General features: G+C 41.8%; 1 protein-coding gene and 1 long non-coding RNA gene across 7 annotated transcripts in view; one reads left to right on the top strand and one right to left on the bottom strand.

Annotated features, from left to right (window-relative positions):
* GLIS1 (GLIS family zinc finger 1) overlaps nt 1–27,116 on the top strand; it is a 178,763-nt gene that overhangs the window by 8,821 nt on the left and 142,826 nt on the right. The window lies entirely within an intron of this gene.
* On the bottom strand, nt 17,108–22,078 carry LOC135304158 (uncharacterized). Its single transcript, XR_010365605.1, has 2 exons — nt 21,790–22,078; nt 17,108–17,239 (listed from the first exon to the last, which is right to left on the bottom strand). It is a non-coding gene; the product is annotated as an uncharacterized LOC135304158 (long non-coding RNA).

The following is a 27,116-nucleotide window of genomic DNA, read 5'->3' as shown; positions in this document are numbered from 1 at the left end:
GAAGACGAAATAGGACAGGAACTTCAGAAGGATTCACTTCACTCTGTGTCAGCACTTAGTGTTCCTTATGTAAGTCCTGCCTACCTCCCAACCCCCATCTGTGCTGGACAGAGAAGAGAGAGTTAAAGTGAGAACAGATAAAAGAGGAAATTTCTGTTTATTACCCAGTATTTTCTGGGAAAATCCCAGAAAGGATTTAACAGAAGGTTTCATAACTCTTGCTTTGCCTTGCTGCTCATGCTGAAATTGCAGGGTGTTGACTTCAGGAGGAGGCCAATATTGAATATTGTTGGAAACTCTTCCATACTCATTTGAGACACAGAAGATCCAAGTGTTAAATTCTCTCCTGGAGAAGAAAGGGTGCAAGCACTTGCAGCCCAGTAGCTCAGGTGCCACGATCAGTTAGCACAGGGTGTTCACCTTCAATTTTTCATGTGTTCAAGACCATACAGGGGTGTAAAGCTGGTGTGATCAGCCACTGTATGTGAAACAGGCAAAAATGGTGAAGGATTGTGCCAGCAGCCAGCATGGCCAAGTATATAAATATTTTGGATGAACAGAACAAGGGTGCTTGAACTCTGTTCTAGACTGTTTTTATCATTTCGGGGCAATGCTGTGCATTGGTCATGATATTTCTACAGTGAGAGCATAGCAGAGTATTATGGTGTGGAGAAGGACAAGCCAGTTTTGGAACCAGAAACTGGGCAGTTGTTTGGGCAAACTCTCAGGGCCAGCTTAATTTTCTGTGCTGAGAGACAGTTTGTTAGTTCAGGTGCAGAGCTGGGATGATGTGGCTGTGCTGTGTTTGAGGTCTGATCTGGTGGGGGGGCAGGACATGGCATTGCAGCCTGTGGCTGTGTCAGCCCCGGGTGGCACTTGCAGCCCCTCTGCACAGTGTGTGCATGGACTGGGTTTCTCGCCTGGCTACATGAAGGCCCTGGTATTGGCCCTTGTTGTTGAGTCTCTGAGCATGAGTGGTGAAAAGTGCAAAATCCATCTTTGTTATCTTGGGGAGAGCAAGGTTTTAAACACAACATTTTAGTTGGGCTTGTTGCTGCTTTGGATCATCTGGATTGTGCTGTCAGTTGCAGAATTGTTGCAGAGGAACAAAATCTCCCATTTATTTAGTGCTTGATGTGCTGAGGTGATGGAAAGGAGCCTACATTAAGGGAGCTCTGTTGGACACAGCCCAGAATCAAATATTTTCTGGGAGAAAAATTTCTGTCCCCCACTCCTCAGTTTTCTGGGTTGCTTTTGCCTCCCAGCAGATGGCAAAGTGTCTTAGGCTGTGTTGTTCTTGAGGCAGAAATCACCTGATGGACTGTGTGTCCCTGGGCTTTTGAGGTGCAGGTGGCTGCTACAAGGCTCCCAAGATCCTCATCACTCTGGCAGAACAGATTTTGCATGCAGCTGAGACTGTCTCCAGGACTTGAACAAGAAAAAGCAGCACTAAATTCCTTCTTTCTGGATATCTGATTGTTGTAATGTTCAGTTTCCTTGAAGTTATCAGAGCTAGTTTATGTTCAACTGAAACTGAACTGGCCTGATCCCATTGTCTCTAACTCTGGTGCAAATCTGAAGTGATGCCATTTTAAATCCAAGAGTGGATAAAAAGGAGGCAGACTTGAGTTCTGGAGGGCTTATGCATAAAAAATTGTCCTCCAAGTATGGACTCAGTTCACTTGGCAAAAGAAAAAGACATCTCACACTTTTAATCTGAACAGTTTGCTTCTTATTTTTCCTCCTGCCAACTTACCACAAATTGGCTTTTATTCCTTTTCTTTGAGTTCTTGAGTTATTCAGGGTTTGCTGAGTTGTCACAGTTTTGTGGGGATAAGCTACAGACAATGATGATTCTCCTTGCAGAGCAAAGATCCCCATGCATTTCAGCATCTCCCTGATCTGGATGGACATGCAGGAAATTTAAGGGGATATTTACTCCTAGAGCTGACTTGCTCTTTCCCTGCCATTGAGTCTTAGTGACCTTTTCTTTCTACTCTCTTGGCCTCCTCACTGAGCCACTGTGCTGTTAGTTTATTTTTAAATATATATATATAAAGGGTTGTAACTTGAATTGTGGGCTAAATGAGTGGAAGCGTGGCAACTGGTGTAAATAGCTTTTGGTCTGCTGAATGTGTAAATACTTGAAATCTGTCAGGGTGATTTTGCTGGCTTTTATTGGAATCATTATTCATATGAGATCTCCTTTCTCTTATACTGCATCCTGTCAGAAGCTATTAGGCAAAGATTGCTGGCATAAGTACTCACACTGCTTTGTCAAAATGCACCTTTATACCCGCTGCTTTTATGTTTGCCAGTTCCATAGATACTTGTACAAGTGGCTGTGTTCTGCAAGATTAGTCATAGAAAGCTAATGCAAAGGGACCAAAACCTAGAAGGTGAGAGCAAACCACCTTTTGATGGTGGGAGAAACACCTTGGGATGTTTAATCATCAGCAGTGTTTTGAGCTGAAACGTATGATAGCATTGGCTACAAGTGCAGCTTATTTGACAAGTTAGAATGAAAACACTGGTGTGTTGCAGAGACACGCAGCCTTAGCAGTACCCAGGTTGAGTTTCTCAGAATGAGACTAACCTGCTTGGGGAACTTTCCTTGCTAAGGGCTAGTGTTATTGCCAACAAAAGATTTTTTATTAGCTGCTGGAGAAGTTGCTGGAAGACTTGAAAATTAAGAACAGTAAATATCAGAGGTGGTAAAGAAGTTTTATGCGTGGGGTAGATGTTTCTGCAGCAAGCAGTCACTCTGAAGAGACAGGGGGGTCATTTTGGATGCCAGATAATAAGACTTGAGAGAAAACTTGGTGAAAAATAGCCTCATAGCCAGCTAGCATTTAGATAAAAATGAATTATGACACTAACTACCACTAGAGAAAACAATCTGGGAGATTGAATACAGGTTCCAGTGTGAAGGCTGCTGATTGCAACATTTGCTAGTTTGATGAGCAGCCCTGATCCAGAATATGTTATATGTGGGAAGGACTTCTACACGGAGTGATTTGTAGATCAGAGTTACAGTTTGTGTGTATGGTGCCCCCACGTCTGTCAGAGGCACTCGTCCTGCTCTGCTGCTCCAGAAGGAAATCTCCTCTTGCATCCTTTCTGAGTTGAGCGTGGCTGTAGGTTTTCTCTCTTGGTAGCTAAATATTTAGTGAAATGAACCTGATCTTCAGCACCTTCTGTGTCTTCTAGATTGGTTTATTCTTCCACAGGGATTATTATGTGGGCTTGACAGTCAGAAAGATACCTTCTAGGACTATACTGATTTTCTGACATATGGTGCCCAAGGATGGCATAAGTTGTTTATCACTGGAGTTTTTAAAGACAGGCTGGATGGAAATCCTGCTGTGGAATGTAATTCTTTGGGCCCAGCTGTCTTTCCTGTGACATTTTTAATTTCCACACTCAACCACTTAGGCACTAGAGAGTTAGAAGAGGTCTCTCAAGCTGTAACAGTCCAGGCTTCTATCCTCTTTGACTTGCTGAACAAAGTTCAGATCCCTCCTTGTCTAACATTGGTGTTTCTGGCCACTCATTTGTTTGTCAAGAAAACACTGAGAAGGCATACAATAAAAACCAGGCTGAGTGAAGGGCTCGAAGAACACCAGTTGGGAGAGCCAGTGGTGGGACAACTGGGCATGGAAAATGATTGATTTTATGTGCAAAGCAGTTGTGAAATGTTCTGTGGCATTCTGGGGACATGCCATTGCTAACAAATGATTGCCTGTTGGGGATAGAAAATGCCAGCCATTGTTCTGAAGAAGGAAATAGCCTTATTGATACTGAATTAGGCTCACATTGAATTATTATTCATTTGCAGTGCATCCTGTTTTCCAAATACAAAACTTAACTGAAGGCCTGCAGCACTATTGACCTTCAGTTGTTGGCTGTATCTACATCCTTATGGTTCAGGTGGAGTCTGGGGATGGATTGTGGCAGAAATTTGCATTAACAGAGCAGCTGAAGGAAGCTGTTCTTTTCAAAAGTTCATCAAATTAGTTCTTGTTATATAAAAAGCCTGAGAGTGAGGCTGGCAGAGGTAAATGTGTTGGTAGGTAAGACTTAACTTCTGGGATGCATTTTCAATTGTCATATTCAATGTTGATGGCAGAAAAATTGCTATAGAAAACAATTTTGTTGCCTTTTGAAAGGAATAGAAACTGACTTCTATAGAAATTGAGATGCACATCAGATATAAATATTTTGTGTACAGCTCTGAAAGTTTGGGTTTTGTCCCCTGTGATATTGAATAGTTTCTGCTGAAATCCTAACAGAATATAGAAAGCCACTACCAGTAAAGTTTGTTCCTTCAGTTTAAGGGATTATTTTTATTTAATAAAAATCAGGAAGTGACTGGCATTTGACATGGATTTCCTGAGCAGTCATCAGGAACTGGACAACAGGTATTTTCTTGTGTCATACATATGAGGCAGTACCTTGGCATGGAGGATATAAACTGTTTTTGTAGGTGGGAGGCTGTATGTTTTGGAAAGCAGTGACACTGAAAAGGATTGGCATGTCACATCTAACTGGTATGAGAAAATAACACTTCTAATAGGGTATGAGGTGATATGATACATTATTAAAAAGGCTAGGGAAGAGATGTAATTCTTCTGTGAATTGTCGCTGTGGTTGCAGGAAGATGGGTTAATGCTCAGACTTTCTTAAATGGCTTTGAAAAATCAAAGGACTTGGAGAAGAACTGGAAGATGCTGACCCATGTGTGGTACCCATGGACTAATGGAAGATTACAGGGAATCTGGTCTGATCCACAGATGCAGTGGAGGAGAAAATAAGTGATGCTGAAGTGTTCTTTTGAGTACAGAATGGTATCTCATGGCTGGAAATTGAGAAGGATAAAGCAAGAAGGAAGATGGGTTTTTGACTGCAAGGGTAATCAAACCTGGCACAGTTTAGTAAAGGATAAACCTTCTGGTATTGGGAGAGACTGGATGTTGCTATGGAAGAAATTATTAATATAAACCACAGACAATTGCATTCAGTGGCACAATCACTAGATGGACAAGCTGGACCATGCCAAGGGCTTCCACTTGCAGTCTGTGAAAGACTGGATTCCAGGCCATCTCCTTTCCAGACCTGGTGCTGCAGTTCCTGCATGTGCCTTCTGCATTGCAGTCTGTGGGCCTGGCATCCAGATGAGGCCAAATTTATGCCCTCATTCTGGGTTTTGTGACAAAGGGTAGGGGACAGACAGGGAAGGAGGAGCATTACCACAACCACAGTCACACAGTTTGGACAGTAGTTATGTCAAGGGAATCACTAGCAACTAATGTTTCCTCCAAACCCACCCTTTCTTTTCTCTAGTTACGTCTCTCCCTTCAGCAAACAGCACCACTCCTCCTGGACTAGACAAGCCTGTTCAGAGATGTGTGATGGAACCTGCTGTCTCCCAGGGCCTGGGCTGAGACCAGCTAAAACCAAGTGCTGGTTTAAAACCTGGACACGTGGGGAAAGGGTAACGGTTGTGATAGTCTCTAGCCAGGCACTGACGATTTTCAACATTCATATCTTCCCTTTCTTTGTTTTCTGAAATGAAAATAGAGGTTCAGACTCCTTCCTAGCCCAGCAATAGTGACATACTAACACAGTTATTACAGCAAACATTTTGGCCCTTTCTGGTCATGATGTTTTCTTTCTGTGGGGAGACTGAAATACTAACTCACAAATAATGTCTTTAGAAGTCATATTAGTCACACATTTTTAAGACATTCCAAAATCATACCAACCTCCTTCTGAGCTTGTCTGTTGCTACCAATGATTCAAAGTTTTGAAAACTCTCCTTTAGTTTTGATTTACATTTTGGTCTTGGGCACTTGTTATTTCTGGCAAATGCCAGCTCAGTTTCATTAAAGAAAAATCTGTTTTACAGCCACGCGGCTCAGATCTGCTGCGCTTCTAATAATTGATGGCTGGTTTCCTTATTTCCTGCATTGTAGAAAAATAAGGACCTTGTTAGATCCAAACAAGCCTGCATAAAGTCACAGTGTGAAACATCAGGTTGGGGGTGAGCAGAGCAGCTGTGGGCAGGTTTTACAACTTGGGGCTACAGTTGATCGAGGCAGCCAAGGGAAACTGAGAGATACCCATGTGACTAAAATTCAGCTGAGTGCTTTGGCTCCCTGGCCTGAGATTTATATTTGTGACACCTTCCCCTCTGTCAGTCCCTGGGCCAGACACAAGTCTGTCTGTCTGTGTACCTAGGGCTCTGCACACCCCGTGGAGTGGCCGCTGTGCCTGTTCCTTGCTGTGCCACCACGGGACGTGTCTATTCCCAGTGTTGGCTGTCTTGCTCCTACAGCCCACAACAGTGTGAGTGTGTGCCCTGGGAGAAAGCAGCTGCCATGTGGTGGAGATGAAAAATCAAGAGCAAACACTTTCTGAATTTCTGCAAGTGGGCAAATTAATTTCAATCTGAACTGTCATCACAAGGGCCTTTTTTTCCTTTCCTTTGGGTGGTATCTTTGATTTATATTTCTGACTGAGGCAAGTGATCGCCTTTTGGTGCTAAGTTCAGTTTCTTTACAGATTTTCAGTTGCAGAACCCTGTCAGTTTTTTGGTTAATGTGGTATCTTTTTTGGATTTGCTTGGTGTTTTTGTTTTACGTTGTTTTAAGAACCAGAAATGCAACGATGCATATGTTAATTGAAAACAATCTATTAGTTTTAAGAAGCAGATAATGTCTCTCAGGTATTCTACAATGCAATACCTGTCAGATGTTTCCTTGCCACTCTACAAGCTGTAAGTAGAGACAGGATCCTGCTTCAGAGATTCATGGAATTAAACGGCCCCTAGGAAGCCAAGCACCACAACAATGTCATAAAAGGTGGTGTTTTGTTTTTTTTATTTTCATGCATTTATCAGATCCACCCAGTTTCCTTTGAGAACTGTGTGGTTACTTTCAGGAAGGACAAATGTGTGATGACTCTCCTAGACACTCCTTTGAAGGACTTGCCCCTCAAAGGAGGTGAAGAAGAACTTGTAGGAGTTGTAGTACTAGTGGAAAATCAAGCCTTACAGTTTGCACCACTAAAGCGTTACGCTGAGAGGTATTCAAGCACCTAACTCCCATTGACATCTGTGGAAATTCAGTGTCTAAACAGTTCTCTGGATCTGGTGCTTGGTCTTCTGGCATTGAATGTTACACAGTTCTTGCTGTCTGTGGGTCTCCTTTTAAGGCATCTTCTGCGAGTGGTGCTGTAGTTTTAATTTTGAATTCTTCCTGTTGTGAGTTCCATCACGTGATGCAGACAGCTGCCTAGAAAGCTGTGCCATGTGCTAATCTATTGTTCCACCAAGGAGTTGAGGCCTACTAGACAAGCAGTGGGGTGGGAGAGTGAGTCAGAGAAAATTCACTGCACTTTTATTAATTGTTACTGAGGGAGGATGGGGCCAACCTTCAGGCACTGTGACTTTGTTGTATGGGGAGCTAGAGTGACATACTCATTTGTTTGAGTGAAAATCCAGGGAAAAGTGGGAGATTTTTGTTGGCGTTTCCTCCACTCAGCACTGATCTTATCTTGCTGGTTTAGTGGCAGAGCTCTTTTGGCTCCTTGCCAGGTGATACCATTGGAGTCTGTCTGAGATGTGCAAGATAAAAGATCTCAGGGAATTGCAAGTATTATGACTTTCCTATCAAACTGTTCTAATGTGTAGACTCCTAGAGTCTTCTGACCCAGAAAACTGCCTTTATTTTAAAAATCCTGTTACTGAAGAAAAAGGAAACACAAGAGCTGGGAAGTGGGACTTGATGTTTATAAGGGCCCTGAGAGCAGCCGTAATTAGAGTAGGTTTTTGGAAGAGACTTGTTCCTTTGCCAGCAAAGGGCCTTGGTGTTCAGCCAGGTTAGATGTAGCCTGAGAGTAAGCACTTGGGAACTGCCTACCCTGCACTGGTTCTGTGTCTGGCACTGAGAACACGAAGCGTCCTCTCACTTAAAATACTTTGTGTACTCCAGAGTGCCCTGTGAAACCCTGCCGAGCGCTGAGTCACTGCCCAGCCATTTGCTCCTCTAAACCCTGACTTGTGAAGGGCTGCTCTGCACCAGGCTGCTGTGATGGTGATCCCTCCTCTGGGTGCTGTCTCACTCTTGTGATACCGTGCAATTGGCACTTTCAATGTGGGCCCACAGTTCTGATAGTGTGGCCAACTGAGAGATGGGAGAGTTCCTGGAATACCCATTGTCAGCCTGTTCCTTGCATTCACAACTGTTTTGGAGATCAGCATAGGCCCATCTGCACAAAGAGGTAAATGGGACTTGCAGGATGTACGTGTGTGGGTGATCAAAGTAGTCATTAAGGAAAAAGACCTAGATAGTCTTTATTTTCTTTGTAAAGCTACAAAATTGAACTCTTAAGTTGTGAACTTGTTTCTCAGATTTCACAGTGCATGAGAGGAAAACATTTGACTTCCTGTCCCATGGCCTCTAGAGCTGTTGTCAATCCAAGTTCCCTGGTTTTAGACAGGAATCAGAACTGTCCAGCATATTCCAGATCCTACAGAAGTCAGTGGGACCTCAGGAAGAGATGATTGCTTCTGGCAGAGCTGCATTTGAGTGAGTGCCCTAGGACTCAGTGGGAGCTGCAGAGGAAGGTGCTGGGGCACAGGTAAGGGACCCCAGTGAAGTCTCTGGCCCTTGTAGTGCAGAAGGCCAGGCAGAGAGGGTGTCCAAGGCACCCTGGGTGCTAGAAGCAAGATGGGATGGGGCATTTGACCCCTGTGGAGGTCAAATCCAGTTTGTGGCTATTGCAGGCAGTTGGTGCTCAGTGCAGGAACCATCTGTCCCATGCCACCCACAAAGCCTGTAACAAACTGAGATCAGTGGTGGAAAACACCAAAAGCCACAAGCTGCTGTGTGCCTTAAAGAGCAGGAGAGATTGAAAGCACTGACTGCTGCATGCAACCCTGGAAAGGCTAGGAATTTCCCCAAGTAAAAATTCCCAGATGACCCACGCATCACATTTAATCATGACTGTAAGTACCAAAACTTTGTACTTCGTGTTATTTGTGTGCTTGGACAATTGGAGAACTGGTGACAAACTGGTGCCCACCAACACTGGAGTGGAGGGGCCAGGGAGAGCTCCCAGGAACCCTTTGGCCTTGCTGGTGCTTACAGCAGCCACATTTCCATGCAGAGCACAGGAGAAGGTGCTGCTTTTTTTCTTTTCTCTCTCCCCCTTTTCTTTTCCTTTCTTCCCCTCTCTCTATTAATAACTGAAGCCAATGGCTGCTCTGAGTTACGAGGGGGTTTTATTGCACAGTTGCATGGTGGAGGGGCCTGGTTTTCATTGTGCAGTGCGGGATATCAGTTTTAACCCAGAGGCAGTGATGTTATTTAACAGGTGCCTTAAAGGCATAGTGCTTATTTAATCACCGTCTCCAGATCAACATTATGTAAATTGAAATTGCTTAGGTACGCAATTAATTGTGAATGCTTTAGACATTTTTAAAGGCATAAGACAATACCTGAAGTTCCATTTTAAGAATATCCAGGTCAAAGGACACACATGTTTTTATTTTCTTATTTGAGGTATAATGTGTTCAAGGCAGATTTATGGCACAACCTTTGTTTATTGACTTGTACTTTTCCACATGAAACTAATGGAACATGACAGATGATATTTATGAGGCATGTGTTCTTGATTAAATCATGTTAGACATTAAAACCTGATAAAAGAACGTATTTTAAAGGGTGGATTAATAGAAAAGGAGGCAGCATTGATTGGGGAGTTTACACGGAACAAGACATATTGGTCGTAGACTGAGTATTTATAGGTGAGATATGTGGTTATAAAACTTTAGAAGCTGAACAGAAAAAGATTAATAAGCTCTGGCTCTTTGGAAAGTTCGAGTTTTTTGTTTTTCTCCCTTTGTAAGCCACTGGCCACCTTGTATTTTTGGTCTGTCAACTGAATTTATTCAGTTCTGCGTAAGAATTTGTGACCTTTTCTGGCCTTCTGCTTGTAATGTTGGCCCTATGTGCGTTCTGTATTCTTCAGGATTCCCAGTCAGCAGATCCGTGCAAGCAGCCTGTGCCACTGCTAAAAGCTGCTCTGTAAACATGCTCTAAATTCTGCTTAGATGGGTGCAGATGGGGTGAATCAGCAACAGTCAGATAGGATGCTTGTCCCCACCTAGATACCTGGGGCTTTGCACAGAGCTCTGAGTAACAGGTTAGTAGGGAATCACCCTGAGCAGTATTTTGCATGTCAGCTTAATGGTATCCTCTAAGTATTTCCTGTGGAGAGCAATTGGAGGATTTTTGTAAATGTAGCAAGTGGGAACAGATTGAATTAGTTTCCTTGGCTTATGAGACTAAAGGGAAAGCAGATACCTGCATTCTACTTTCAGTTCCACAGGTGCAAATGTGGAATGTTTCCTGATTTCAGCTACACAGATGGATCTGGGGACATACTCTGGCTTGGTGCAGCATTTTCCCTACTGAGTTTTAACCTTCTGTGGCTGAATTTGTGCTAACCTGGATCCTTAAAGCTGCATTTGGTCTGGAACAGAAAAACTGCTGTAAGAGAAGATTGCTTTGAGTTCTTACAGCTCCTTTCAGCTTAGATTTACAGAAGTAATGTTCACTGCAAATACAAGAAAAAATTAAGTTCTATAAGTTTTTATTACAGCTAAGTAATTTCATGCTGTGGTGCAGTATTTACCTCCTGCCTGTAACCTCCTTCTTGTAACTGAAAGACTTGTGCCAGATTAATAGCTCTTCACTTCTCATCTGAAAGCATTATCTTTGCTAGATGAGGTACGGTAAAATGTGTTAAAGTGGTAGGATTTGAGTATTTAAATGAGTAAATTGCTTCAATATCTTCCAAAGGGAAGAAATGCAAATTATAGGCAAATTTATGGATTGCTTTTATTTGGACTTGTCAGGGTAGAAACTAAAAATACTTGTAAAATGAGAAAACTGTATAAGAAATACAGTTTTCTGTGAATGGAGATGCTTTTATGAAGTGTTGTGTGACTTAATTTGAGTTAAGGCATGACCTTGCATCTCATCAGAGTGAGTTGTGTTTGAAAAGCTGTTAGCTAAAGTGCAGTTCTTCTTTCCACAAATCCAGTGGTAATTATGTTTTTTCTTTTTTTTTTTTTTAATTTTTTAATTTTTATTTTTGTTTTCCACAGCTTGCTCACTAGAACACCCCTATCTACCCGAGATTTTAGAATAAGCATTCTCTCCCATTAGGAAGTGAAAATCTTCATAATGCAGTGTTTCTCTATAGAGATTTCAGCCCTCCTTCCCCATGCATATGGTGTAAGGCAAAACAACAGATGTTAGAGAATAAAAAGAAGAGAATAGAAAATAGCCCTGGAAGTAATATTATGTTGTTGCATTAGTATTTTGCCTTCTAAAAGATTTAGCAGAATTTAAAAAGCTTCAAAGATGGATTGAATAATAGATCAGAGACTTAAAAAAAGAAGTGTATTGAGGCTGAAAAGAAGGGGAATGATTTTGTTGAGCGTTGATATAGATCAAAGATGCAGAGTGTTTGTACAAATAAAAGAAAGAAGGGGGGAAAGTGTGATTTTCGAAAAAAGAAGCAGCTTAGCTCTCAGTTCTATAAAAAGTGGAAATATTGATCACATTTAGAAAGATGAAATCTTCAAGTGGCAAAACGTATACTGAATGTGAAGGGCAGGTAGAAGGGTATTTATTGTGTTTTGTCTTATGCTGGTAATTGTACCCCTAAGCTTTGTAAGGGCATCACAGCTCTGCCCTCTAAGCTGGGTTCAGGTTCTCCTGGGAAAATAGCACTTCTAGGCACCAGTGAAAATGGCTGGCATGATGACCATCACTCAAGAGATGATGGAGATTAGGAAGAAATTGTTCCCTGTGAGGGTGGTGAGGCGCTGGCACAGGCTGCCCAGAGAAGCTGTGGCTGCACCATCCCTGGAAGTGCCCAAGGCCAGGCTGGGCAGAACTTGGAGTAACCTGGGATAGTGGAAGGTGCCCTGCCCATGGCAGGGGGTCGAGCTGGGTGAACTTCAAGGTCCCTTCCAGCCCAAGACCTTGTGTGTTTCTATGATTCTTTTCCCATGAGGACCAATGCTTACCACACAATTTTTGGTAGTTCTTTGCCAAGTCTGTTCTTACACACCATGAAGAACAGGGTTTCTGTGTCCCTTCTGTCCTCATGCTCAGCTGTCTTTCACAGCCCTCTCCTTGACGTTCAAACTCTGTTTTGTTTGCTAAGCTTCGCTTCTCTCAGCAAAATCCAGAGTTTCATGTTGTCATGCTAGTGATAGGACTGGATCCAGAAATCCACCTCTTTGGTTTTTCTGAGTCTGTGTAAATTGAAGGAAAACTGAATTCCTTCAGCTCCAACAGGTAATTGCTTTACTAGGAAAATTAGCTGCACTATTAATGATTTTATGTATCATAAAGGAATTGTCCTTGGAGTCAAAGTGTTGGTACCAGGCTGCCAGGGAGTAAGCCCTGAAATTAAAACTTCCCTGTCAACATGCTTCATACTAAATGGGTTCTTGCTGAGTTCTCCTAGCTCGTCTCCTTCCTTTGCTCTGTCCTGCCATGCTTTGCCAGTGGTTGTTTCTTTTTTACTTGTTGCTTTTTCTGTGTCTGTGTTTTTGCTTACTGCTAGTTTGTGTTTCTGCATCTCCTTGCTGTGGAGGATGCAGACTGGTGGTGCTGGGGCATTGCTGAAGGCAGCTAAACAGGCCAGGCAGGAGGCCTTTAGGAGATGCCTGTAATGGCCAAATCATGCATCAGATCTCCCTGCCCAGTGCTTCAGAAGAAAAGATGACCTACTGGCTGTAGTATTGCTTTGTAAAGACAGCTCTGGTGCTGCTGGGAGGCAGCAGATTCCCATTTCCCGCCATCAGAGCTCACTGGGAGAATGTCATATCCAAAGAAGTTTGTGTTTAATCTGCATTTCTAATAGAAATGGAAAGAAAAACACGTATCAGCTATTACTGATTAATTATATCCCTGTGCTGGTGGCCAAGAATGGGGGTGTCATGCCATATAGATTATATGCAACATGTTCTTTTTATGAATCAGCCAGGGAAGGCATCCAAGCTCTTTAAGTAGGTAGGTAAAGGGTTTGGCTAGTTTTCAGGGTTTGAAGCCATCTGGAAAAATTTAACCAAAATTATCTGCTTCACAGTCCCAAGATAAATCATTTTCCCACTTACACAATTGTTCCTCATTAAGCTAGTGGAGTTAGGGCTGATTAAACCCTGATATTCTAAGTCAGGCTCTTACAGAGCATTTTGTAGATAGAGTTTTCGTGGTGACAGTGATACCACTCTCAGCCCCAGCTGAGAACAAGAGAAATAATAGTTTCATGGAATGGAATAAACACTCCATGAAACAGAAACAATTCTGTTTAGCTCTGTGTGGTTTAAGACATTGTCCTTTCTGACAAATGTTTTATCTAAACAGCTCAATGTGTACTGTAGTACTTATGCTTATATACTTACATATCAATATGAGGTTAATATATATTATATATACTATGAATTACCTTTTTTTGTGAATCAAAGATACAGACATGTAGTACACATTACTGCAACCATACCGACTTTGAAAAGCAGTAGCAAATAATTCTTTTAAAAAAAACCAGCTTCATTGTATTTTTAATGTCTTCTCTGCATTCCTAAGCAAACACTTGTAACTTGGAAGCAGAGGGAAGGAAGACAAAAAATGAATATTGTTCTTTCTTTAAATGAAAATAAGTTGGTGAACTTGATGCTGTGTAAATGGAGACATAATTCAGTGATATGAGATGTCCTTACATTTAATAATTTCCAGTGCTTCTGTGCATTTTAGAAGGTACTATGACAATCAGCGATTTCAGTTCTTGAAAGATCAGTCTCATACTCCAGTACATTGTCCTTGTGCACTTGTGTAGTGTTGTTGACTTAGAAGTCTACATATATGGGTGTGTTTTTAGCTTGGACTTACAGACCTGCCCGTGAAGAGCTTGAGATACATTTGATTAGGATTTGAGGTTGGATAAGGGTTAAATCATTTACATGTCGTAGCTTGACGGGGTGTAAGACCTGCAGGCAGTTGACACCAACGCTGCCTCTCTCAGCTGCAGATCAGGGACATCCCTGGGAATGTCTCACAGGCAGTGTTTAAAGATGGAATCCTTTATTCAGCATTTACATTTTGCCAACAAAGGTGATAGGTTTGTTTGCCTCCTAGTCCAGTAAGGTTTGTTATGGGTGTGTGGTGCATAACCCAGCTGGGTGACATCTGTCTCACTGCTGAAGTCTGGTGATGTGGCCCTGGGTCAGATCTGAGTTTGGAGCTGTGCCTTGGCTGATATTAGAATCTCCAATGAGCCAGAAACTTCTTTGGTGCCTTGGGCTTGCTGCTTGCAGAATCAGGCTGGTGATACCTGCTTTTCCACAGTGCCTCTTGACTAGGGGAGAATATGTGGTCCAAGAGCACTGCATATAAGTTAATATTGCAACTCAGAGGTCGTTAGAGCTTTGCGTTCTGGAAGAGTGGTCAGAAGTAGAATTTCACTTACTGTGGAACTGGTGAAGCATTTGAATGCAGCAGCCTGTACATGCAAATAAAACTTTGTGCTCATGCCAACTGCTACCCATCCTTCTTTTTATTTTTTTTTTTCCTTTTTAAACTTTGTTATTCTTCTTTGGAATGAGGTTTTTGAACGCTGAGAATTACTCAAAGCTCATAAAGTGCAGGGCTTAGAGATACAATAACTAGTATTTCCAGGGCACACATCATTATTACTGAAGATGGTAGTGGTGTGTTTGGGTGTTGGGGCACGTGTGCCATTGTGAAATACCAGAGAGTCTTACCAAACAGAGGAGATCTGCAGCAAAGCTAAGGTGGTTAACATACACTCACTTCAGGCATGTACTTTAAACATCTGCCAACACTGAAAAACTTCATTTTTTCATTAAGTTGGTGCCTTAGGATCTGTATCCCACTGTAGTTTCTCTGAAATGAGAATGGAGACTCTTTTCTCCTCAGTGCTTTTATGCTTTCACAAGTGTGTGGTTTTCACATGCTCCAGCAAACATGATGTGTCAGGTTAGAAAAAGAAACCAAGCCAAACCCCTTTTATTCCCATCCTGTTTTGACCTGGGATAATGATCTTTTTGCAGTATTGGAGAGTTAATACTTCCTTGTAACTGATGTGCCCTGTTTTTGGAAGAGCAGTGATACATTGCACAGTTTCTGTGCATCTTCATGATGCAGGTTCTGTAACATCAGGGTTACATTATGCAGAAGATCTGCAGCCCAGGTGCCATGAGAGGGCCATTTCTCATTGCAGTGTGTGTCCCTGGTGGGGACAGTAGATGAGATCAGGTGCCTCCTGCCCAGGACAAGCACAGCTCAGCAGGGACAGGCTGCAGTGGCTGGCAGAAAAGCTCTGGAGGATGGTGTGGTGAAAGCAGAACCCCAGCCTGCACTGGCCTTGGGTTCAGTGTGGGGTTACAGTTTCTGAGCTAATTCTCACAGCTCTTAAAAACCAGAAAACACTCTGTTGAACTGGAAGGTTTCTCATCTCCTTCTAGCCCAGCAGATACTTTGAAGCTTTTCCCATCTTACCTTCTTAAGTCTCTTTTTGATTTCACCACAAGATGCAGATTCTTTCTCTTGCCTGTGCAAAGCCTCTTGTGATGGTTGCATGTTTTGAGGTTTCCCTTTTGTTCTCTGTAGATGTCTCTGTACATTATTCTTTGTTTTCTGTGTGTTATTCAGTCTTGCAGATGCTTATGAATTACTTTGTAGACTTGAAGAGCTGTTTTGCCCATAGAGCCTTCTGATACCTGAATGTAGCTCCCACCCATTGTGTGCATTAAAACATTGAGAAGAGGGCTCTATCTGTTGATACAGCACCCGGCACTGAAGGACTGATCTTGCCTAGATCCTTTACAGCTTCCCCACTAGTAGATGAATTGGAGTTCCAGATGATGTTGAAGTTGCAGGTTTGAGGTAGTTTCTTGCATTCCATGTAGGTTATTCAGGGTCTGATTTAGAAATCAGAGTATGATACTATAATAGTTAAGTCTAAATGCTTATTGAACTCTCCCTTCTAACATAATCCCTTTCTTGTCTGCTGCTAGTACTTCTTTGTTAAAGTGAGCTGGGAAGTTACTTGCATTTGGAAGGGAATATATAAAAACAAACTAATGAACTAAACTAAGGTGTGATTGCAAAATGTTGCAAGCTCTTTGAATGTTGGGTGCCTGCTTATTTTGGAGTGTTTGCTGGGCTAAATGTAACATGGATTTGTCTGTGATGTGTCATAGACTTATCAAAGCCAAATTACTCATTAAAATAATGCTGAATTGGAAATATAAAGCAGTAAACCAGCGGATAAATAAAAGGTTAACAGAAAGGTAACTTGATATATGAAACCATAAAAGGGATTTCAGAATTAATGAGGGAGACAATATTTCTCCTATAGAGACTTTAAGACTTGGTTGAAGTAGTGTAACAGCAACACATTATTTATTTCTTGTGTTGCCTTATTCTTAGGCCCGTGGGACCAGACAGGAAGGAATTAGAGAGCCCTATATTACAATTTAATTGCTTGAAGAAAAAATATTATTTTTTATTGTTAACCATTAGCTGCTTCTAGTTTTATTAAAGTCATAATGTCCATGCTGTAGCACCAATGTTTGCAGCATGCAGTGAAGGCTAGGAAAATTATTCAATTGCTATAAAGTCAGCTTAGTGTGGGGAAAAAAAAAAGAAAGATATCTGTAACAGCTGAACAGCCAGTGGTCTAGTTCCAGCTCTCCATTTTTTTCTAAGAGCTGTGTTGTCTTCCATTAGAACTGTGAAGAAGTGTCCTGATCTTTCACTGAAGAAGTGTTCACACATACAGCCACAGTTTTCATTGAGCTGAGCCGCTGGCAGCAGCTTGTGCTCACAGTTTGTTGTTTTCTCTTCTTCATTGGGATTTCTGTAGAATGTCCTGGGCTTGGTCACTAAAAGTGTTCTTGGTTTTTGACTTTTCCTTTTTTTAAACCACAGGTTAAAATTGTGACACTGTTTGACACTCCTGTTTAATGTACAAGTTTGGGGTTTAGACAGGTTTGGGGTTTATTTTCTTTTTTTTTTTGCAGAGACAGTGGACAATGTCTTCTGCTTTTCTAACTATTGTTCATTTTTCAAAATCAAAATTCTCATGTGCCAGCTACACTGTGATGACTGTCCCCTACTGTGTTCTTGGCCTGTGGGAAAGGAAAGACAATATAACTGAGTTTGGCTCACCATGGCAAAAATATTTGGAGGAATGATCTCACACCTGCTTCAGGCTAAAAATGCTTCTTCCATGAGCAGCCAGAATGGCTCAGCTGTTGAGCTGTGGTGATCTGACCACATGGACAGATGAGCAAATCTGAGACACGTCTGTAATGCACAGAGCACATTGGTAATGGCAGCCCAGCAGTTCAGCCTTGCGTGGGTCCACGTGGAAGGGTTCACAGACCTGTACATAATCTGTACAGATCTGTACAGTAATCCATTGCATTTTTGCATAGACTCAGAACATTTTCTTTCCCTGTGAAGCAGATTTTTGTCCCTAGAATGTTTCAATCCTTGCTCCTTTGCTTCACTTCCAAGAGCAACTTCTTGGTGTGATGCAGGGAACTGGGTCCTTTCACAGAGGTCTCCAGCTAGGAAGGGACCACGGTGTTTCACCATCTGATCAGCTCTGTCTGACATGGGTTTAGCTCTTTTGATGACTGGGAAGTGAATGGCTTTCCCACCCACAGGTAACAGACACACTTGCAGCAGTGCCTGCAGAAGTGTTGTGCCTTCCTTTAAATTCAGAAAATGGTGGTTGTCTTTCTTCCCTTTCCTTGTTAAATTCATCCCCATTGAGTAGTATTTTTACCATCTGTGGTTAAACCACAGTGTGAAAGGAGCTGGCTGCATTACTGAGGTGATGGAGCTGTTGCAGCTCAGTGCTGGGAGCTGCTGATGTTACCTACAGCTGGCTTGGGTTCTGTTTTAAACCAAGGGCATCTTCCAGTCCAAGAGATTCTTGTGTGGGAAATCCAAATCATTCCCATGTTGTTACAAAGACAGCAACAAAGATAGAAGACCTTCTTGAAAGGTTTCAGGGACCTGTGGATCCCCAGGGCAGTTGTGATAAGCTGCTGTCTGCTGCTCCAGCAGTGCCACAGGGCTGTAGGGTGTGCTCCTTCCTAGAGCTGGGGTTTGTGGGCTTTGGCTCACGTTGGCAGCACTTCACGTGTGTGCAGGTCTCCCGAAAGCCTCGGAAATCTGCATTAGGGATGTCTGTGTGTGTATTCATGGATATATGTGAAACCCTCAGGCACTGCCTTCTGCAAGAGCAGCCTTGGAAGCCTGTGAGCTGACTCTGAGTTGTTCAGGAAACATGATCTGCCTGATCTTGTGAAGGACAGCTGAGATTTGAAATGCATTGTGGCCACTGTGACTGACTCTGGACTGTAATGTTTTCTAAGACAGAGTTGGCCTGTTGATACCAGGGCCAGCTCTGCTTTTCTATGTTCTCACAAACATTCAACAGGGAAGGTGCACTACTTCTGATGAATACTTCCATTGTTTGCCATGGACCCTGGGCAGTAACTTTGGCCTTACTGGGAAAGATTCCCATTCTTTGATGCTCTGATTCTTCAGCCAACTCCATTCTGTTTGATATAATTTTTAATCAAGTTTTCCTTTTAACTTGTAATGTAACAAGTCCCTAAATGTGTTACTATCCACCAAAGAGGGTTTCTTGGCAGGATTTCCAAACAAAAACAAAACAAAAAACCTCTATTCAGCCAAAATACTCTTTAACAGATGAAGCAACAATTACTTGTGGCTTTGTGAAAATAGACTATATATTGTATATACTGTGGAGCAAGAGACCACGATGTGCGTAGTGATGATTTGAGGTACTGGGAAATTAAGTGATCCATCAGTATGGATGCTTGGTGCCAAGTATTAGTTCAATGCTCCAATTTCCTATGCAATTGAAAGTGGGAGTAGGCTTTCACGAAAAGAGGGTCTAGTGGTTAATGCACTGGGCTGGGCCCTGGGAGGTCTGGCTTTAATTCCCAACTCTCCAGGCTTGCTGTTCAACTGCGAACACGTTACTTGAACTCCCAGTGCCTCAGTTCTCCTCTTTCCCTCCCTCACCCACTTCTTTTTGAAATTCCTTTGGGAGGAACTGTCTTTAAGCTTGTGTGTGCTATCTAAACAAAGGGCACTGCATCTCAGTAGGGGCCCGGAGATACTTTGACTATAGAAAGATTTGTAAGTGTTCTGGCAAATACAAAACTGTCATGTACACACGCATGTCAGGCAGGCTGAGTTATGAATGCAGTAACAGGGGAAAAATTAGCAGGCAGAAATGGCAACCGTTACAACCGCATGTTTTCATTTGGATATCTTGATTATGTGAATATACGGAGCAGCTGCTCCCATCCCGGTCCCTAGCAGTACTGTTCCACTTCTGCACAAGTTGGGATGAAGACATACTTGCTTAAGAACAAAGTTGTCCTTTCTTCTGTACATTCTGAGGCATAACACAAGGAGAGGTAGCTAGAGAGAACTGTGAACTTGGGAGAGCAGTACTCTGAACACAGTCCTGCAGCAGCCTGCCCTGGATAGATTTCCTAAGCCTCTTGGCTTCCATCACCTGTAAAAGGCAGGAAGTCATAGCTACCATGATACATCCCTAGACTGTGCAGATTCATTGCTGTCTCTGGAGAACTCTGGAGTTGGTGTTTCCCTTGAAGTCTTAATAATAATAACTTAATATTAGCAACTGTGTTCAGTGGAAGTTGGGATCTTGAATAATAAAGGCTCTGGGAGGGTCAGTACTGAAGTGCATTTGGAGAAATTACTCCATCTGACTTACTCCAGCCCAGGGCTCGGGTTCCTCAGCAAAGCCCAGAGCCTGGCAAGGAGCTCCCAGAGACCCTGCCTGCTCTGCTTGCTGGAAGGTTTTGGTTTGAGGACAGCAGAGAACAGCTGTGTTGGCCTGACAGAAAGAGGATGAATGTCCCTCCTGCCACTTTTCATTTAAAAGTGGAAAATGTTCATAATTCTCTAATAGTTGTTTCTGAGGATGAGCCCTATAACACTATCCAGTATGAGAGCACCAGTTCTGTGGCTATGCTAATTTTGGCTGTTGGAATAGATAAGGAAGCTTTTCCAATGAGTGTCTGATTTAACACTGCAGCCTAATAAAGACAAACCTCCTCTCTGCACATGAGTGACACAAGAGTGATTAATTTCATTCAAACCAAGGGATTAGTTTTTGGAATCAAACTCTGATTTTGTCATGACTAAAATGGTGGCAGTAATTACTTTGCAAAGCAGTGTTTCACTCTCAGCCTGTGGGAAGGCAGGATTGAGTGTCATGTTTTGTTTTCATTAGCAGCATGTTTTGTCATTGGACCTAGGCCTAAACAAGGCAGTGACAGGAGAGCTGTTTTGTGTGAGTAGGTTGGGCACGCGTGGCTGGCTGTGTGCATTCTGCAAGCTGGTTTTTACAGAGAGATTTGGCTGCTGGGGTCTGGCCCAAGTGCCATGCCCTTGGATCACAGCTATTGAAGATCACACCAGCAGACACCTTTGGGGATAAGGAGATTAGACTGCTTGTGGATGGTTCCTTCCAATATAGAAGAGAGTTTTGCTTTGTTTTGTTTGCAATAATGGGTAATAAGATCTCTTCTTGTGACTCATGTTTCTGGAGATCTGAGTAGCAAACAGTGACCATTCATGAAAACTATATGAAAGTATTTTAAGAATAACCTGACAATCTTATACCAGTTGTGCTGTGTAAACAAACGATACTGTGCTGGAGTGAGCTTTACTGACCTACCATAAAGAGAGCCTTTCTGCTCTCCTGATGGACTGTTACTATAGATTATCAGCTCAGTCCTTGTCTATGAAGTATAAAGAAATATCCTGGTTAGACCCTCTGAGTGTTTGTTCTCCTTCCTACCACTCATGGTAGAGTTAAATGGAGTTTTGGCTCACAGCAGGCATGAAACAGCACAAAGAAGGAAAGGTTTGGAAAGCAGTATTTTTTTTTTATACTTCTTGATAATTACAGGAATTCCTAGCTCTCATCTTTGTATTTCATTCAGATGTGTAAGCAAGTAAATATACAAGCCAAATTAAAAAGGGGTGTGACTCCAAGGTGTCCTAGGACTCTAAAGGTAGAGTCTATGGTGATTATGGAAGCCCTACTTTTCTAGAAGACTATTGTATCAGCATCCACAGTCATGCATGCAACTTCCTACCTGTATTTAAAAATAATAACTTGCAAATAAATTCTTCAAATTGTTGCTGACATACAGATGTAGAAGTGGGAATAGAAAAAATGGCTGTTTTGCAGAGTAAACATTTGCAAGATCTTTTTTTCAGATGCAAGTACAGTATGTATACTTTCTTTGCCAACAAATGTCTTTAAGGTTTTAGAATAGAGTCAATTTACTTTTTTTTGAATCTCTATGGGAGTTATCTTGATTTCCAGCCAATAGGATCTGTCTGGTCCACAGACTCTTCCTGATGGACAAGAGTGCTACTGTTTGCTTATAGCTGTTGAAAGAACCGTAGAATTGGAAAAAATACTTAGTGATAGAACTTTCATCTGCTCGTTTGACACTGCAGTTAATGAATGTCTCATGTCTTGCCATCCAGAGAAGTGATATTTGAAAATCTAACCCGAATGCTGCGTAAAGTTTTTCACAATTAAAGCAAAAGCATTGTCTCATTGAGGACTGAATTTTCCCACCTTGACAGCCAAATATGACAGAGGACTGTAGCCAGTTTGCTCATGTAAATACCCAAGCAGGCTGCTCCTTCCCAGGTATTCAGTCTTCATCCTCACCTGACACACGGACAGGTGCGTGAGTACAGTGACGTGTTTTGTGTCTGGCCCTCAGTTTTGTCCTCGGAAGGCCCAGCTTTAGATCTGACCTTGTAGGAGAGAGACTCAAATTGAAACTTCTTGAATTGAAGATGCCATTTAGGAGAGGAGTGGTCCACCTCCAGAGAGCCCTGGAGGGTTGATCTCATGGATGGCTCAGGTGTCATAAAGCAGATGATGTGAAATTTCTCCGTTGCACTGTAGCTGTGTAAAGCCAGCAGTATCCACACGGTTACACTCTGTACACACTTCTGTGGGTGGTTGGAAGCACCTGATCTGTGCCTTGGATAATGCCTGATTTAAACACATTCCAAACTGCAGGTTATGGCACCAACTCAGTCTGCAGCTAGGGATGTATAGACTGGGTTTTTGGCAGGAACTGTCTAACTTTTGTCTGCAATATATAATAAGTCTTTATAGTGTTTAAGACACATAAATCTGATCTCCCCCCAAACTGTCTGTAGTTCATTTCCTCCAGGGTTGGGGGCAGGGGGAAGTCCAGGTAAATGGAAGGACAATTTGAAGAAGAGAAAGGTCCTGTGAAATCATTTGAGCATGAAATGTTGGATTTAAACAATGAAGTAGCTTCCTTTCCTATTCTATTTATCATTTTAATTGCTTAAAGCATATTTCTTAGAAATAGTCAAAATACAGACTCAGACATATTTATATTTTATGCATCCCTGCTGTTACGTTTTTTTGGATGTAAAATGGATCGACAAAACCCATGGAGATGTTTATACAGAAAACACAGTATAATGAAAGTCTTACTGTGACTTTTGTGTTGATAGCATTTGTAATAAATCAGGAGAGTCAATTACTTTACTCTGCTATACACCCAGTAACTACTGTCACATTGCATGAAAACATTACTTATCTACTCACTGTAAAGATGCCAACTATCTCTGGATCAAACTGTGCTGAACTATGAAGTCAGACTTCTTATAAGGAAGGAATACTTGCAAATCATACAAATATATGTTCTGATGATAAAGCCAAAGGTTTCTGACAAACTACTTGATGAGGATTTTTCTTATTTGTTGCTTTCTGTACTGAGAGGGGAGAGGGAACCCAAATCAGTTCCTTGAGTTGTTCATGCTGAAATAGTTCCTAGGGGACACAGAGGGATCAAGCATTGTGCATCTTAAGCATTTCCAGTTTGGCAAAGAGAGTCAAGGCATTGCTCTAGGGGGATGTCCTACAGGGACGCTGGGTATGTAATGGACACTCTTATTTCTAAAAGACTGGCCTTTTCTCAGGGTTTCCTCTGGTGTCAGGCTGAGCAGGGAATGAGGGGCTCCAGACCAGTATTTCTAGACAAAAAATGCCTTGGAAGATGTTCTGATCTTAGCTCTGAGTAGTCATTGTGGCTCTAAAAACAGTAATACATGGCCTGTAGATGAAGTTGAGCATCTCAGTGCAAAAGTTAGGCTGCTAGTAACTGCAGGTTTTATAAGAATTGAAGCAATGTCCCTTTTGTGGTATGTGTGAACTTCAAAGGCTTTAGGTCTAGAACCACCAGAGGCACAAATAAATAAATTGAGATTCTGGGGCCTTTAATCTCTTCAAAAAAGGGATTATTGTTATTATTATTATCCAAAATTCTAGTCACCCCTATTTGCCTCAGTTTCTTGATACAAGTTCTTCCAAAATACCTGTAAGCTCCAAGTCGTCAGTTTTATTCTCATTTTCAAAACCAACAAACCCTGGAGAATTAAGTGTCTCAGCCTGGACTGAAGCTCAGTTTTTAACACGATAGTGTTAGAACTGTGCTTGCTTGCAGCATTGACAGCTGGTAACACCAAAATTAGCAGTTGTGCTGTTCTGGACTGCAGCCTTGGCAGAGCCAGCTTAGGTACTGCTGAACGGGCTGCAAGGACCTTCCTGTGAGCTTACAGTTGGCTTGCAGCAGAAGACTCTGAGTAATCAGGCAATTACAGCTGAAATCAGAATCAGCCACTTGAAGGCTTTTTTGTTTTTGCATTTCTGTTTTGTTTGGAGTTGTTATGTGAGTTTAAAGATCTTGAATCATTTTCTAAGCCTCTGCATTCAAATTGATTGAATACTGGGTGCTATGAAAACATTACTTCAGCACAGATACACTTAGACAACTCCCTTCTAATTTTCTGTAACTGCATTTGGGCACTCCAGCAATCTTTGGTGAAAAGCCATTGGATACAAACAAGTTGTAACTTTTATCCCAATTGGATGGCTGAAAGCATTTCATGTCTTTGTGTAAGAAAGTGGCCTTCTCTAATAATATATCCAGGCCGTGCAGGGCTGTGAAAAAGTTGCTTGTCCACCATAGCCAGCACTCTGTTAACTCAGTGCCAAAGCGGGTATTAGGCTTTCCCATTTGAGCTGCTGTGCTACTAATGCAGGATCTTTCACTGTATTTTTTTACATCTTCCCAAGTTTGATGTGTGCAAAGTTCTCAGAATGTGATTCCTCTTGCTAGGTAGAGGACACAGAAGCAAGGTGATGTCTACAACAAATCCTTCACCCCTTTTGGGAATTTCCCAAAAAGATAAATGTTTTCAGAAATGTCTGTTTAGATAAGGGAAAGTTCCTGTGCAGTGACTATTAATGACTTACAGTTCTTCCTTCTGTAGTCAGGCTCTTGCAAAGATTGCCATTTTAACAGCACCCTTGCAGCATTATCCATACCACTGCATGTCCCTTACATCCACACACAACATTCTAATTATTGATGAGATTTCATCACAAATATAGCAGGATCTGGCAAACTCTGTATGAATGTTCATGTTGTCATCCACATACTGCAGACATAAAACCACTAGCTGTCTTTTGGAGAAATCCATTGTTTCATCATCCATAATTGTACAGCACTTTCCAGAAATTTTCTGAGAAGCATCCCTTATGAGTTATAGAGCCATAATTTCCATTATCTCATGTTGAGTAACTGGATTTGTGAATTTGTCTTGAGTCATTTTCAGCTACTTTGAAATATGAGGATCAGATTCCGTTTGCAAACAAGACAGTTAAGATTGATTTCAAGTTTATTCTTTGCTAAAGGGTATATTTTCAGTTTCTTTAGTTTAGTGGTCTTGCAGTGCAAGCCTTTGTCAGGCAAGATAATATCTCCCACTTAGTGTTTTCATAGGCATCTTCCTGTTTTCTTTTTTCTTTAAAGAGCATTGAAAATTTAGCATTTCACCCACATGTTTGTGGTCTTCTGAACGGTATCAGCTGCTTTGCAATGATCTCAGATAGATTTTAAGATTGTTTTTTCTCCCAGCTGGAAAGCATGGATGGCATAACAGCTTCATCTGTGCAGTTAGTCAGAAGTGCAGATCCTTGGTGCAAGCTACAACAGTAGAAGCCCTGTGTGCTGTGACCACCTTGCAAACCAGACAACTGTTAAAAATCCTCAAATTAGGCATTTGAGCACCCAGTCAAGTAAAGAAATTATATTTTTCTTAATGAGCTGTAGTTGGATTGTGCTGCAGACAACATTGGAAAGAACTTTAACCACCAAAACCTGAATCTTGCTGAAAGTTTGGTGGGTTTTCTCTTTTTTTTTCTTTTTTCTTTTTTTTTTTTCTTTCCAGCAATCAGAAAGCTTAAGTGATTTTCATTTTGGCATCTGGAAGTTAGACTATGTGATTTTGTGCTTGTTCAGTCACTACTAGCACAATGATACAGCACAATAATGGTTTGTTTATCCATTAGGTAATCCTGTCTGAAAAAATGAAAGTTTTATAGAACTACTGCAGCATTTGTAGAAGAAGAGCAATACCTTCCAACAGAAAACTAAAACATCTATAAGGGAAGCATAAAACCCATTAATTTCATGGGTGTGGGGTTTCAGGCTGCAGAAAGCCACTAAAAAGATGAAAGTCACTAAAAAGATGATGGTCTCACCATTGCCTGGCTGGTCATTCCTCATGCAGAGGTAATTCTTGGAGCTTGGTGACAGAAGGGGAAAAAATGGGCAGAGCAGAGGAAGCTGGCCAGACCTACAGCACACAGTGGGTATCCTTGGGGACACAGAGTACACAGAAAGCCATTTTTGAGAGAAAGAGGACAACAGTGTAGAAGAAATGGGAGACAAGGACAGTAAACTTCAGCCAGGCTTAAGTGGAAAGGCTTGGACTGTTCTTCCAGTTGGGAAAAAGAGAGGCATCTAGACATGGTTGCAGAAAGGGCCCATCCACTCACAAGCGTTTTTCAAGAGCCCTTGGCTCCATGGGAGAAGAAACAGCATTGAAAAGTGACTAATTTGAATTAAAGAAAACAGCAAAGTGCATATCCAAAGGACTGATCTTGGTGACCGTAATTCATAGAGAATGGTTTATCAGCTTTTCTACTAAAGCTGTCTCTTCCCATTGCCCTCCTTCACTATTTCACACAGAAACAAGTGTCTGCCCCCAAGGCAAATCACATGCATCAAAAGAAACACGAGGACCTCTGCAGCACTGTTCACTCAGGCAGATCCTGAGTCCAGCTGTAAGAAAAATGCTGATGCACCCAATGTGCCTTTTGTAGAATTTAGGAGCTGATGCTAGAAGGCTTTGTTGGCTGACTGCTTACGTCTTCAGAGCTTGGAATTAGAGAAAAGCTAGAAAGAAATGTGCTTTTGGAGTGCTTTCAGTGCACTTTGACTCTCTTGAGGTGCATAGTATCAATAGTGCAAACTGCAGAATTCTTGCTCAGAACTGACTGTTCTATTGTACAAACTTTTTCATGCCTTGAAATGGAACATGCTGATCCCAGATGTTAGAAATAATCAAAGCAATGTGACAACTAGAAAACTTAGTATCAAAAGACACAATCTGATCTGCATTTTAAGTGCCTTTTGAAAGTGCAGAATCAGAGAAAAAAAGTCGAAAAAAATTGAGGCAACTTTTCAAAGGTGTAGTTAAAAAAGTAAAATTATAAAATCACAAATAGCTAAAAATGATTAATTTGTTTTATGTAGTTAATGCAAAAAGTAGAATATTTTTAATTGTGCTATGTATTGGCTGAAACTGTTACCTTGATGACTGTGGAAAAATGCAGATTGTCTGAGAACTGAAGGAAAAGAGCACATCCTTTGATCAGAGGACTTGTTCCCTGCTGAGGTAACTGTCATGACTCCCATAACACTCATATGGTCCTGTAGTGGTTGATTGTATGGACACAATCAATTGTTGAAGTTGAAAATAGACCCTATTGATTGCAAAAAGTAG

Source organism: Passer domesticus, chromosome 7 (assembly GCF_036417665.1).
Source record: "Passer domesticus isolate bPasDom1 chromosome 7, bPasDom1.hap1, whole genome shotgun sequence".
NCBI lineage: Eukaryota > Metazoa > Chordata > Aves > Passeriformes > Passeridae > Passer > Passer domesticus.
Note: the sequence above shows the minus strand (reverse complement) of the source record. Positions and strands in the feature narration are given on the sequence as shown.